This window comes from Phyllostomus discolor, chromosome 5 (genome assembly GCF_004126475.2).
Source record: "Phyllostomus discolor isolate MPI-MPIP mPhyDis1 chromosome 5, mPhyDis1.pri.v3, whole genome shotgun sequence".
NCBI classification, from domain to species: Eukaryota; Metazoa; Chordata; class Mammalia; order Chiroptera; family Phyllostomidae; genus Phyllostomus; species Phyllostomus discolor.
The window spans coordinates 113455612-113470642 of NC_040907.2; the positions used below are offsets into that span (position 1 = coordinate 113455612).

The following is a 15031-nucleotide window of genomic DNA, read 5'->3' on the forward strand; positions in this document are numbered from 1 at the left end:
ATTCATCTGAAAATGAATAAAGACCAATAACACAGCAAAAGCTAATGTAAATAAATACATTTAATATTTTTACAAAATAGTCACAATCAGTAAAACTCAATTATTTTAAAATGTGTTAAGTCATGTAGAATATAAGAGGCTCAAATTTTAAAGTACTTTCTTGTGCAAATTTGAACTTTTTAAAATGTTATAAGCAAGATAAATTCTAAAGTCTACTCTTTGCAAACCCACCCCTCCCTGCAAAGTTTCAAGAAACTAAGAGATTTCTATAACTATATCTGGTTCAGAAAAGAATGTGAGCCCTGGCTGGCGTAGCTCAGTGGATTGAGCGCGGGCTGGGAACCAAAGTGTCCCAGGTTCGATTCCCAGCCAGGGTACATTCCTGGGTTGCAGGCCATAACCCCCAGCAACTGGACATTGATGTTTCTCTCTCTCTCTCCCTCTCTTCCCTCTCTAAAAATAAATAAATAAAATATTAAAAAAAAAAAAAAAAAAAAGAAAAGAATGATTCTATACTAAACAACTTGTGGTTATGAAACATACTAGATGATGTGAAGATATAGTGATTATGTTTCCACATCTGTAGTATTACCACATTAGGCCAGTATCTTCCAGAAACATACAATACGGAAATCGGGAGTCTCTCCTGGGTATTAACTGAAAGTTAATAAGCAACTCTTCAAAGTACTACTCAAATATATTAACTTACAATTCCCAATACTAAAGCTCTCATTTTTGTCTATTCAGTCTCAGTATCTTTCTCTAATTAACTGCTATTAACTGGTATTTCAACATCAAGTACTATAGTACTTTCAAACTTTAAATTTTTTTTTTAGCTTGTTAAGAAAATGTCCTATAAGATCATTTCTGGCACTTATCCCAGGCTGACTTCATTTTCCATATATCTTTTTTCACTTTTCCCCTCTAATCCTTATCAATCATATTCTTAATTCTTAAGCAAATTCCTTATAAAAGCATAAATTATTTCCTAACCATGTCACCTAATAAAAATATTTAGAAAACTGACCTTTAATGGATACACATGCATTAGTCTATAGTTCAAACAATGTTCTAGGGTGGCAGACCCAAAACTATTCTGCCTTTGGCATTCCTACATATAATATAACCAGCATGCCATTTCCTATAGAAAATACAGGACCAGGCAGAAGACTTACTTTGAAGAGGCTTTTTGCAATAGTCTACTCAGGATTTTAGAGCCTGGTTCAAGGAAATAGTAAAGGGAATGGAGAGGAAACAATAAAGGATAGAGGAACAGAAATCAAGATGATTCTCGGGTTTATAATGTGAGTAACTGAGTGACTGGCATCATCATTAATCAAGACAGGAAAATGAGATTAATACATACCATCTGGAGAAAACCACGTTGTTAATTTTTGATGCTCACTCTGTTTCATGTTTTCTACTAGACAATCAGATGGGCATTCTAAGTAGCAAACCTAAGGACTAGAAGTGCTTAGCAGAAAAATGGGCTAAGGAAATGAACACAGAAAGGAGATAAGAACACATGGCAGAATGAAGGGGAAAAAAGAGGTCAGCTTGAAACCTCAGGAAACATGAACATTAAGGAATAGGAGTTTGTAAAGACAGCTCAAAATGAATAGGTAAAAAGAGCCCTGGCTGGTGTAGCTCAGTGGATTGAGCGCGGGCTGCGAACCGAAGTGTCGCAGGTTCAATTCCCAGTCAGGGTACATGCCTGGGTTGCAGGCCATGACCCCCAGCAACAACACATTAATATTTCTCTCTCTCTATCTCCCTCCCTTCCCTCTCTAAAAATAAATAAATAAATAAAATCTTTTTAAAAAATGAATAGGTAAAAAAAGAAAAAAGAAATAGGAGAGAGTGATGTCATAAACACAAAGGAAAAGAAGGTATTAAAAACATGGGCATGACCATGTAACTTCACAACAGATGTAACGATTAGGAACTGTGTCCAAGGAGAGATACAATTTCAGTAAGCAGAGGAAACAAGAGTAAAAATACTGTTGGGAAGGGGTATGGCTCAAACAAACAAGGCAAAAAGGTATAGTGTGTTTACAACAGTATGTAGAAGAGTTTTGCTGGAATGGAAGGTTCACGTAGCTGAAGACAAAAAAGAAAGTCTAGGCCAAAGGCTTTGCATTCCAGATTTTACTCATTTTTGGACTTTATTCTGTGGGAAGGAAAAAGAAAGATAGGTAGCTTTTTTTTCCCCCCAGACAACTACTCTGGTGACCAGCATCCATGAAGAACTAGAATAACAAAGAGTTGCAGCAGGGCAAGCTATTTAACAGTCCTAAAATTACCTGAACATAGTAATGAGGACCTACCTAAAGGAGGCTGGCAGGAACCAAGTAAGAATTAGGGGGTGCATGAAAGAGACAATCTCTACCCCTAGGGTGCCCCAGATTTTCCCCTACCACTATATTATTATACTCACTACATTGTATCATAATCATTTGTTGACTGGGACCCTCTCTTTATCAGCCTCTCATCATTAGTACTAACAGATCAGGAACACCATTTGTTGAATTACAACAGAATTCAGTAATGATAAGATGTACAAGTGAGACTTAAAGATATTGCAGAGAAACCTAAGTATTTTAAATAATAACATAGTGATAGAGAAAACACTAATGAAGAAGTCAAGATCAAATTTAAGGAACTAATTTAAGATATGTTTAGAGTGGAGGGTGTCTAAGATCACCATCTAAATAGAAATGTCAAAGAGAAAAAAATTACACCAGAGGAAAATATTCAGACATTTAGACAAAAATGGATTTGCAATATACATGTACAATAAAATCAACAAATCTTATTATTTGCTTATAAGAGCAAATACTTAACAAACTGTTAATTTCTTAAGACACTTTGAGATCTGACTCTGTCTTAAACATGCTATATGAATTGCTCATTTGTATATTTTTTACAAATTAAATTGATGAAAAAACCCAACCAAATGGGTAAATCAAAACTAGGTCAATGTTGAATAATAATTTGCTTTACTCCATCATTCATTCGAAGAAAATCTGACTGATTATAAGTTTGCATTGGGACAAGGGGGGCTAGATACAAAAGCAAACAGAGTAAAATATAGCAATTACTACAATGAAATAAACACAAAATATTATAGGAACACAAGTAACAGAGAACAGAGAGTATAATGGAGAACAGGCAGAAGAGTCATTGATAAAAAAATATGCCTACAAGCTTTCCTAGAAAAGGAAACACTTATATTGAGCTTTTAAAAAGAAGTGATTTAACAAGATAGCTAAGAAGTTGAATGGTATTCTGGATAAAAAGGAACAGTATGTGCAAAAACACAGAGATGTCAAAGAGTTTCTCATCTTCATGGAACCATGACAGAAGATGAGGGCCACAGCTCACAGAGGACTTTCTGTATACTAGTAAAAGAATTTGACCACTATCCCATAAGCCCTGTGGTAAGAAACCTCAGATGTGCATTAGAACCCCCTGGGAACACTCCAGATCCCCTAAAGCAGAAAGCAAGTACAGGGAGGTAGGCAAGATGCAAAAAAGAGGGCAAACTAACTTCTATAAACAGGAAGCCACAGCAGATTTTTAAGCAACAACAGAACCTGATCAGATCTGTGTTTTAGAAATCCAAAGTCAGTAGCATGGGTCAGTGGCTAAGGGAAGAAAATCTGAAGGAAGACGAGCAAAAAAATTAAGAACCTACTGCAAAGGTAATTGAGAACCTACCGCAATGAGCCCTGGCAAGATGGCTTGGTTGTTTAGAGTGTCACTCCATATACCAAAAGGTTGCAGGTTCAATCCCCAGTCAAAGCACATACCTTCATTGCAGATTTGATGCCTACTAGAGGCAACCAATCGGTTTCTTTCTCTCTCTCTTTATCAAAAAACATATCCTCAGGTGAGGATTTAAAAAAAAAAAAAAAGAAGAAGCTACTGCAATGATGCTCCAGCACTAAATATTGACAACTACTTATTCAAACATAAGTGAACCACAGAAAGAGGCACATAAAGTGCTCTAACTGTAATATGGGCTTTCAACTTAATTTTCTGAACTCATCTCAGATAGCAATTCAATAATCAGGAGCAATTACAGTACAAGTATGGTCAGGTACATTACAAAAAGGAAAAAGAGTGGCTATCAAATTTTCCCCTTAAAAATGGTTCATTTATACTTTATTTTTTAAAATTTTTAATATATTTTTATTTCTTAAAAAGGTAATGATAGTAAAATTACCACAATAGACAGAGATTACCAAATCAAAATTTAGAACTTACCACTGGGAAAGCACTGTGCAAAACTGCTGAGAATGATAAACAGGTAAAAGTTACCAGACAAAAATAGGTTAGGAGGAAAAAAGACCAGTTAACCCATTTACTAGTAATTCCTAAAATCAAAAAATTACCCACATATAAAAACTACAGTTTTGAACAGATAAAAATTCATCAAATTGGGGGGAGGGAATGTTCTTTAACATCTCTCCCAGGCAGCCACTCTCTGGATTTGAAAAACATAGGTTAATATATAAGAATATATGTATGATAATGATAGACCTTGGGTACACAGATTAGGATACAATTAATTTCATTTATTTTTCAAAGATATAGTTCCCATAACTTTTTTCTCTCTTGGATTATTCCATCATCTGTAAATACTCTAGTGATACAAATATACTAGAAAGGCACCCATCTAAAAAAAAAAAAAATCGTTGACTCTACTTCCCCTCCAGCTATCACCCTACTGATCTCAGCTTCAATTTACAGCAAACTCCTTGAAAGGATTGGCTGCCTCCAATTCCTCTCCTAAAGTTCTCTCTTAAACCCATCCCAATCAAGTTTCATCTCCACCACTCCACCACAAACAACCTATTAAGGTTACCAGTGATTTTCATATTGTTAAATCTAACAGCCACATCTTAGTCCATGACCTCACAGCATCTGACTCAGCTGATCACTCACTCCTTCCTTCTAAAATGTTTCACTTGACTTCAGTGGTACCATTCACTCTTAATTCTCCTTGTTCCTCACTGGGATGTATGTTAGCCTCCTTCGCTAGCTCCTGCCCTAACTTGCCCCTCTCTCTGTCCCTCTATCCCTCTTTCTCTCTCTGTAAACATTCCAGGATCCCAAGGCAAAGTCTTAGGATTTCTCCAGCCACATTCACTTCCTAGGTCAGGGGTGTCAAACTCGTTTTCACCAGGGGCCACCTCAGCCTTGAGGTTACCTTCAAAGGGCCAAAATAATTTTAGCACTGTATAAATGTAACTACTCCTTAACTGTTAAGGAGTTGAAATTACATTTGGCCCTTTGAAGGCAATCTCAAGGCTGATGTGGCCCCGCTCCCCCAGCCCTGAAAATAAATTTGACACCCCTGCACTAGATTATCTTAATCAATTCTCACATCTCTATGCCAATGACTAAAAATTTATTATCTCCAGCCCAGTCCTCTGCCCTGAACTGCAGACTCATGTATACCAAGGTGTCCAGACAGTATCTCTACTTGGACTGCTAATTTAATATGTTCAAAACTGAACTCATTACTTCCACCTAAAACCCTGCTTATCCTGCAGCTTCCACATCTCAGTAAATGGCAACTCCATTCTTCCCGTTGTTCAGGCCAAAATCCATAGCCCATATCCAACCTACCATCAAAATCTGTGGGCTCTGACATCAAAGTGTATATGGAAGGTGAGCACTTCTCCCAATCCTTGCCTAAAATCACCATTGTTTCCCATATAAGATTACTGCTGGAGCCTGCTGAAGGATCTCCTTATGCCCTGCCTCTAACATTCTCTAAAGAGCAGTTGAGAGGTCTATTTAAAAGAAGTCAAAACCCTTCCATGGCTTCCCATCTTCAGAATAAAAGTCAAAGTCCCACTGGCCAAAAAGGCCATATATGATTTATCATGCACCCCTCTCCCATCCCCTCATGCTCCCTTGCCACCACCTCATCCACCACCAATCATTTCCCTCAATGCCTCCCCTAAGCTACTTGCTACTCCTCAAATGGGACAAGCATGCTTCAACCACAAGACATTTGCATTCTTGTTCCATCTTCCTCACATGTTCTCTCCTCTAAGGTTTGCTCAGATTAGATCACAATATCACTTCTTCTACATATCTGTTGTAATACCATTCATCAGTACATCTTTCTCTAACTGCCTTATATAAAACACTAGTTCCCCAACACATGCTATTTCCACCTTATTCTGCTTTGTTTTTCTCCACAGCCCTATAATCGCAGACATATTACATATACACTTGTTTATTTCTTATATGTTGGCATTAGAATGTGAGTGTCACAGGGCAGAAAATGTGTTTTCCTCACTGCACTATTACTAGCAAGCACTCAGGAGGTATTTCTTGAATGGGCAGATGACATGAATGAGGAAACTTCACTCAGTATCTGGTCTCAAAGTCTGTGTTGAGGGCATTTACAGTGTATAACATGTCTTGGAAACAAGTTGATTGCAAGAGTGGCCACAACATTGGCAAAGTTTTCAACTCTAGCTGAAGCCAATAATAAATAAAGGTTGACAAGTCCAGACTATCATAAAATGAAGAAAATAAACTTGAAAAAATTAAAAATAAAAATAAGAATAAGGGGAAAAATGGCCATCCCTGACTCTACATTTCCTGTAAAGAAATACCATCCAGCCCTGGCTGGTGTAGTTCAGTGAACTGAGTGCAGGCTGTGAACCAAAGGGTCGCCGGTTCAATTTCCAGTCAGGGCACACACCTGGGTTGCAGGGCAGGTTCCCAGTGAGGGTCACATGAGAGACAACCACACAGTGATATTTCTCTCCCTCTTTCTCCCTCCCTTCCCCTCTCTCTAAAAATAAAGAAAATAAAACCTTTACAAAATTAAAAAATATATTTAAAAAAAGAAATACCATCTAAATATTTCCTGTAAGCTGGCCTACCAACTCAGATCAAAATATCACCAGACCCATTCTACACACTTCAATTGCCATTATGAATACTGCCTGCTTTTCTAAGCTATGTCTTCAGAGAAAATTTTAACTCCCAACCCTAACACTGGCTGCCAAGACATAATGGTCACAGTATGCTCTCAAATTTCTCCAAAGCACTCAGGCTGCAATCAAATATCATTAATAAGATGACAACAACAATTCAAAGTACCTTTGGTGTCTGCCTATCTTCACTGTCCCTAGTGTATTCACTAAGGGCTCAGGCATCAAAGACTGTGATATCTCGGTATGGGAGTAGGAATGTGGGAGGGAGAGGGAAAGGGACTGAAAGGGGGACAGAGAGAAGGTGAGGGTAGAGAGGGAAAGGGAGAATGAGTTTTTAAAAAAACAGGACCTGGATTATTTTTTGCATTTTAAAGACAGGTAGATTGACAAGGAATAGAAAGCACCTACTAAGACATGTCTTCTGGACTTTTCAATATCAGACACCAAAACAGTGATCACAGAAGGACCAAACTCTGAGAAAGCCAGCATTTCATTCTCACATACGGAACTGAAGCCATGGGTCAGGAGGCCAGGCCAAATTGGCCTGGAAGAGGAGGGTGGTGAATCATGGAAAGGGATGAGAGGAGTAATTACCCATGTTTTGTTTTGTTTTTCTTTTTTCTTCCCATTGTACTAAGCAGGTACAGAAAGTGAGCAGATGAAAATTGGGCAGGAGAAGGCAGAGTGAAGGGTAAGGATGCTCTTGGGTAAATGGTAGCAGAAGAAATCAAGCACAAATTATTTTTCTAAGGAACATGTCTTTGAAAAGCAGACATATGAATTAAGTTAGGAATTGACCAAAGAAATTTAAAACAGGCCCCCATACCTTAGGTAACTATAGACCTGTCCAAAGAGTCTATAGAGAACAGAAATTCTCTATAGAGAACAGAAAATCTTCAAAGAGAACAGAAATTCTTCATTATTTGGAATAATGGTCCTGCGGCATTATTAAAATCAACAATCCTCAAAGATGATCCAACTATATTTAAACCAATCTACTCATCAACATGCAAAAGTAAACTGGTAAAAACTGGTAAAAAAAATACTCAATCCTCTCGAACCCAGCCTTTAAAAATCCCCTGCCTTCCCAATGGCTCCAAATCTCAAAATAACCAATTAAAAGTTTTGAAGTCACAGAAATAACACTGAGGGCATTCAACAGGAATCAACTCAGCAGAGAAGAGCTGAAAACTCAGAGATTACACCTAACATACTCTGTTTGATCAATTCAGTTAAAAAGAAAGGAGGGTTCTGACTGGGTGCTCTCATTACGCTGAGTCAAATCGCAGCACAAAATCGGCACCTGTCCAAGCAGATGTAAGAAGCTAAAAGAAGCAGGAAACAACAGTATACACTGAGAACGGGAAAAAGGTATGGGGTATGTGTATGGAGGGGGTGATGCTGAGTGTGTAACAAAGGAAAAGACAATTTGGCTGTATACAACCATTGGCCACCAACATATCTAGGGCACACCAACCAGAATTTGCAGCCAGAGGTGACATTCTGCATTTACTTCCTTGCTAACACTTCCTGCTCCTTAGCACTACTCCCCGGGTCTGATACTGATGGCTCTCCCCTACCGCCTCCCTGACAGCCTTCACTTTCTACAGCTCCTCTTCCTCCATCCACTCTCTCATTCTGGTGATCTAGTATTTCCCACAGGCAGTTCAGTCTCTTGCCCTCATTGTATATTAGCTCTTGCCTTCTACTCAGTCCCATTCTTAACAAGCACATAATCCACTGTGGAAGGTAGATGTGTCACTAGATTGGGTTCAGTACACCATAGTCAATGCTATGAAAGAAATACAACAAAGGGCTGTGAGCACATATTCATCTGTCATTACCCTATTTGATATTCTCCAAATCAACACTCCAACTTCTCATTCTCTTGAAAGTCATTTACTAAGTACCACATCTTTCCATCACATCCCCTGATCTCCAAAACTACCTTGCAGTTCAGACTTCATTTCTCATATGATTTATTGCAACCACTTTCTATCAGTAACACAATTTAATATATTTCCACACCGTTGTACCAGCCATCTCCCTAAAAGACATAACATACCTTATCATCCCCTTGCTTTGAAACATCTGTTATCATTCCAATGCCTAACAAAGTTCAAATCCTTACCACAAAAAAATAACCTTATATAATACATTTTTTTTCAAATACAGCCTTTTAAAAGTAGGAAGATGAAGTTCCAATTTCACTGCTTACCAGCTATGTTACTTTTGGAGCATCACTCTTCCTAAGCTTTCCCATTTGCAAAATGGAGGCACGAAAAGAACCTACCTCTCTTGGGGTTGTTATCAAAAATAAGAAGGCCCATGCCAAACACCAGCACAGTACCGAGCACTCAATCAACATTAACTATTACCCTGGGATTTCTCATCTATCTAGAATGTCTTACTTCCCAAAGAAAGGACATAATCAAGGTCTTACTTTCATGTATTTTAGAATGATTAATGGTAAGAGTTAAATCATAAATGGCCTTCTGGTTAATCCTGAACCAGCCAAAACTTCAATTAACAAGAATACTACTTTCATGAAAATTTTGGTTTGTCTAACTTTATTATAATTTATTAAAAAAACAAGTACCCATTTATTTAAAAAGTAACTACATTAGTTTTGTTTGGTTTCCTATTCAAATTCAGGAGGGAAAACAGTACCTTACCAATGGAAACTCACTTATATATTTAAGAATGTGATTCTCTACAGTATAAAATCCACGAATTAAATTCAATCTCAACTGCATATATAATTTCCTAAGATACATAAATATAAAAAACAAATTCTAGACACTTAAGAAAATAAGTGTGCATCAGACGATGGACAGCCAGTCATACAGACCTCACAATCAAAAGATGAAATCACAAAATTTTGTTTAAAAGTCAACGATTTTAATAATTTTTAAAACTATAAAGTCTACAACAATAAACACAACAAAAACAAAACAAATCAGAAACATATTTCAAGGGATTAATATATTTCTGATATTAAGTACTAATGGAAATTAGTAAAAAGATCCTAGCAAACATATGCACAAAGGACAAACAATTCCAACAAAGGAGAAAATAAAACTAGGAAAATACTGCATTTGCTATTCTATTGTAGACAGTATGTTAGACAGCAGGTATCCTTACACTCATTTTTAAAAAGCAAAAGCCTATAAAAGCATGATAAAACTGTCAACCAAACTGCAGGAGGCAGTGTAAATCAATACAACCTTTCAGAAATCAGTCTGGCAATATTTTTCAAAAGTGACAAAAATCTTCATACCCTCTGACCATATAATCCCTCTCCTAAAACTTTAGCCTAAAGGAAAGAAGCCTAAAACGAAGGACAGCTATACATTAACTGCATTACTTGCAAAATCAGAGGCAACTTAGATGTCCAATTTTTAAAAATAAGAAACTCAACGCATAATATAATTCGAATGTACAAAAATTTTAGGAAAAAAAAAAACATTAACCATGAAAGCAACTATTAAGCATTACATTTATGCTCTGATTATAGCATAAAATCATAAGGTGAGAAATAAATAAGAAAAAATTAAGTTTGTTTTTCTCTTGTTTCTTTGACCATTGTTTGTAAAATAAAAGGCCTTTTGGAATTGATTAGGCCCACCACAGTAAGTACACATTTTAAATTGATTTTTCAGAAGTATAAAATCACAATTTTCCCCCCAAAAAACTATCACATAGAGTAATCAGATAGGCTCTTCTCACATACAAAGCAGCCATACATGTAATTTTAGCCATGCTATTGGCCAGCTGGAACACTGTTATTTTAAAATCTCATTTTACCACCAAAACCTAACTGTATGCATGATCTACATATGGTGAGCAGAAGCCATTTGCTATGGGGCATTTGGAGACAGGGCCTCAAGTACTGAGGTTAAAAACTATTGGATCAAATGGAATATTAAGCTTAGGTTTCTCCTATATCCCCAAAGGAATTATCATGTTTCTTAGCCACTAAAAGGCTAAGCATTCAAAGAGGAAGAACGTGTAAACCAATTTGCTCTGCCTCTGAAAATTGGGAACTTTCTCATTTTCTCCCAAAAGCACCATAGAATAATGAAAAATACACAAGCATGAGGTCAGAACATGTGGGATACAGGTGATTCTAACCTCAAATAACTGGCCCTTTTGGGCTTTAGTTGTTTAATGGGTAAAACTTTTAAAGATGAATCAAATAATCTGTTAATTCTTTCAAGTTCAATATTCTATTAATTTAATAGAATTAAAACTGCCCACTCAAAATTCCCTACTCAGATTATAAAGCAATTATTAAGACTTAGAATTAGGAAACTGGGGGCAAAAGTAAAATACACAGATGGTCAAACTTCTGGATTGTGTCCCAGCCAGGCCTGCTTCTTTCTATATACCCGCATGATCTTGAGCAAATTACTTTGCCTCAAAGTCCTAAAATCAAAGAAGTAGTAATCCTTACTAGCCATACCCTTTTGTTCTTGTGTTACACAACACACTGGTTTCTTCTGTCATAACTGGGGTTTCCCTCCTAACTAGGAACAGTAATTTTGACTTCATTCTTAGAATTTTAAAATACCTTGTTTGTGCATTCATCTTTTCTGGTATTGAGAGAAGTAATTAACACATATTGCAGATCTTAAAATTATAGTCAAGACTGAAAGCATTCCTCAAAAATGTATTCAATAAATAGTTTTTGAGCACCTGTGCCACACAACAGTATGTGCAAAAGTCCCTTTCCTTAAGAAGCCCAGAAGTCTGGTGGAGACAAACAAGCAAATCATTAACTACTAACTGACAAATGCTTACTGTATAATGTACAATATACTATTGGATCAATCAAGACAAGTGGGATAAGATGTCTGGACAAGATTCAGAGGTGATATTTTGGTTAGGTCTTGAAAGGCAAGTTGTTTACTAGGTAAAGAATTCTCAACAGAGTACAGTGTAAAACCACAAAGGAAGATGTCATTTTCAGAAACATCTATGTAGTCTTTGTATGAAGAAGGCAGGCAAAATGGTAGAAAATGAAATTAAAAACATACACTAGTACCAGAATTGTGAAGGACTTGGACTTTCATCAAATACAGATTATGGAGAGTCACTGATGGACTTTTAAACGTGGAACCAAAGTCCTATCTTCCATCATACAGTCAAAGGAGTTGAGTCGAGGCAACAAACAAAAAAATGCAGGTCTGGATGCAGAAAGAATAAACTGTGTTTATTTAAATGGAGAGTTCATGCTTTCAGGATGGCTTCCAGCAGTTTCTTACTATGGCATATTAATACAACACTCAAGTAAAATTACAGGTAAAAGTTCAAGATCGTGTTTTCTTTAAGGATTATTTGAAGTCAATTTTGTTGAGAACACTAAAGAAAACAACCAAATGAGAAAAATCAAAAGGTCTATATAATAAATTAAGAGAGGCACACAGTAATAACATCTGAGAAGACTGACTTCAGGAAAAACATCAATAAATGTTTAAATCTTTATCACATTTTAATTTCCAATAAGACACGTTTTGTGCCTATCTTTTGCAAGAAGAGGGTATTTTAAATTTCTGTGGTTAAAGAAGAGCTTTATCACTAATAAAGAAGAGCTATCATCACTAACTTCTTTAAACTAGCCTAAGAGAAGATTTTTTAATGGTAAAATTAATAGGTCATGTTATATTTTAATGCTCAGGAAAAAAAGAAGAAAGTATCTTCAAATGGCTATTTGGAGAAGCCTAAAACTCAATTCATGCCCTGGCTGGCGTAGCTCAGTGGATTGAGCCGGGGCTGCAAACCAAAGTGTCGCAGGTTCGATTTCCAGCCAGGGTACATGCCTGGGTTGCAGGCTATAACCCCCAGCAACCGCACATTGATGTTTCTCTCTCTCTCTCTTTCTCTATCTCCCTCCCTTCCCTCTCTAAAAATAAATAAATAAAATCTTTTAAAAAAAATAAACTCAATTCATTTCACCAATGGGAGTGAAATATGCATATGCCAATCTGGGACCACTAAAGAGTCCCTGCACCAGTAATTTCCACAATGCTAGGGCCTAGTCTTAGAACAGCAAGCCTAATTGGCTAGGTAGCGTACAAAGATGAATTTGCAATTATTGAAATTCAAACTCAAGCTTAGCCGCCAACGACTACCTCGAAGAAATCATTCCTCCTTTTATTCAGACAAAAAAAGTAGATACGCATGATACAGATGTACTATAAAGATAGCAGATGTCTAAGAAGGAGACAGAAGCACCTGGATCTATGGAAGCGGCGTGGTTTGCCAAAGTTTCATCTCAGAATGTGTTTAGGGTGTGTCTTTGTTGTGGCCCAGTAATAACCACCCAACCCCCCCAAAAAAGCAGTCACTGGGGCACCCCGGTACTTCCCCCTATCAACCTTCACAGCATCCTGACTCTGAAATCACTGGGCATCTCGGCCTCGCCCTGATTTCTCCGAAGGGAAAGGCAGCAGCCCCAGAGGCCGAGGCCCCAGGCGCTCCTGTCACAGCCCGCGGGGCTGGGGGCCGAGGACGTTTGCCTCCCGTGGTCACGCATGACTCGCCACAGGAGGCTCGCTGGGGACTCCGGAGGGTCACCCCGGAGGGCAGGAGGCGGAAGGGCGCCAAAGCCTCCTCTCAGGCACCTTGGCCTGAGCACCCGGACCTGACCGCGCCCCCTACCCAATCAGTCGCAGACGCTCTCCCAGTCCCGCCCTGACCCAAGCTCGTACCGTGCGGCAGCGTTCTTCCTCGGCCGGCCGAGGCCCACCTGCGGTTCACCCAGCGACCTACGGTCCAAGCACCGCAGGTAAGGGGAGGGACCCCCTGTCACATCCCCGCCAGCCGTGGGGCCCGATCCGCAGCAGCCAACATAGCGCCAGTGGCCAGAAGGAGTGCCTGACTCCAAAGCCACCGCACCCCCTCCCTAGGCCGGCGCCGCCGCGACTCCACCCTCCAGAGCCCAAGGACAGCGCGTGCGCAGCCCCGCCCCGGGACGTCCTTGCGCAGGCGCAACCCCTAGGGTCTGGACTCTCAGCGCCTCGACCGCAAGACTGGAGCCTCCGCCCACGTCTGGCCCACTCCCTACCCTCTCCCCAGCCTTTCGAAGGCTTCGCCCCGGGACCCGTCCTCCCGCCCCCCGCCTTTCCAGACTTTCTTTCTCAGCCACCTGACTCGAGTCTTGGCTCCGCCTAAACCACCTCAGGGGGCCAGAGGCTGACCCCACCTCTAACCGGCCTTGAGTAACACGTGCTGTTTGACCTAGGTCAAAAGTGTCAACTCCACCTCCTGACATAGAAAAGTTATTAGTAGACTTAGCCTTGGAACTGACAGGTGCCTCCCTCCACCTTTTGTTGATGTGGAAACCTCCAACGTTTTGTGTTTGCAAATTCATCCCTGTTTGCTGCCTTCCAGTGCTCTAGAGTCTGCCTGAACCATATACCCTCTCCACTACACCAAAATATGAATTGAGATCTTGCTGAGCCTGAGGGAAGGGACCAGCAACCCTAAGTGCTAAGATTTGGAGCAAATCCTTGTTGTCCTCAATCTGGATTCCTTTTGCCAAGAACCAGGCCCTTCGGTTTGGGGATTCTATCACCCACAGAAGGTCATTCTTCCCTAGCCATCTTCTGGATGGCTAGGCCTGCTTTGAGTGTCCTTACTCTGGGGGCCTCCAGGGTCTGGATGAGTGTTAAAGATCCAGGCTGCCCTTATCTGGAGATAGACTCCTTGTTCTCTAAAATTCTTGGGGCCACAAATAAATAACATTTCCGGAGTATTTCTTGAAAAGTATCTATTTCTCCGTGTCTCCAAATCAGTGATAATCCAAGGAGAAAGTATGACTTACCAGACTGAGACAAGGGTCAAGCCTGACTTGTAGAGCCATATTTCATTTAATAATATACTTCTATATTTGGAAAATGAAGTGTCATTTTTAATATCAACATCTAGAAATACAAATTAAATTTATTGGATGATAAGATGCATGTTTAAAATGTTGAAAAGACTAGATTTAAACACTCTGCAATTTATCTTTGGATTAAGTCATACCATTAGAAAGGCAAACACCAAACTGAAACTCT

General features: G+C 38.9%; 1 protein-coding gene across 8 annotated transcripts in view; it reads right to left on the bottom strand.

Annotated features, from left to right (window-relative positions):
- Positions 1–13908, bottom strand: part of CCSER2 (coiled-coil serine rich protein 2) — a 220377-nt gene extending 206469 nt beyond the window's left edge. For 3 of the 8 annotated variants that reach the window (XM_036026729.1, XM_028511324.2, XM_036026728.1), the window contains exon 1: positions 13682–13906. The gene's annotated coding sequence lies outside the window, so the exon portion shown is untranslated. Of the gene's footprint in view, positions 1–13681 lie in introns of all 8 variants that reach the window. The other 5 variants (XM_036026726.1, XM_036026724.1, XM_036026725.1 and 2 more) reach the window with 3 other exon arrangements.
- Positions 13909–15031: the final 1123 nt, after the last annotated feature.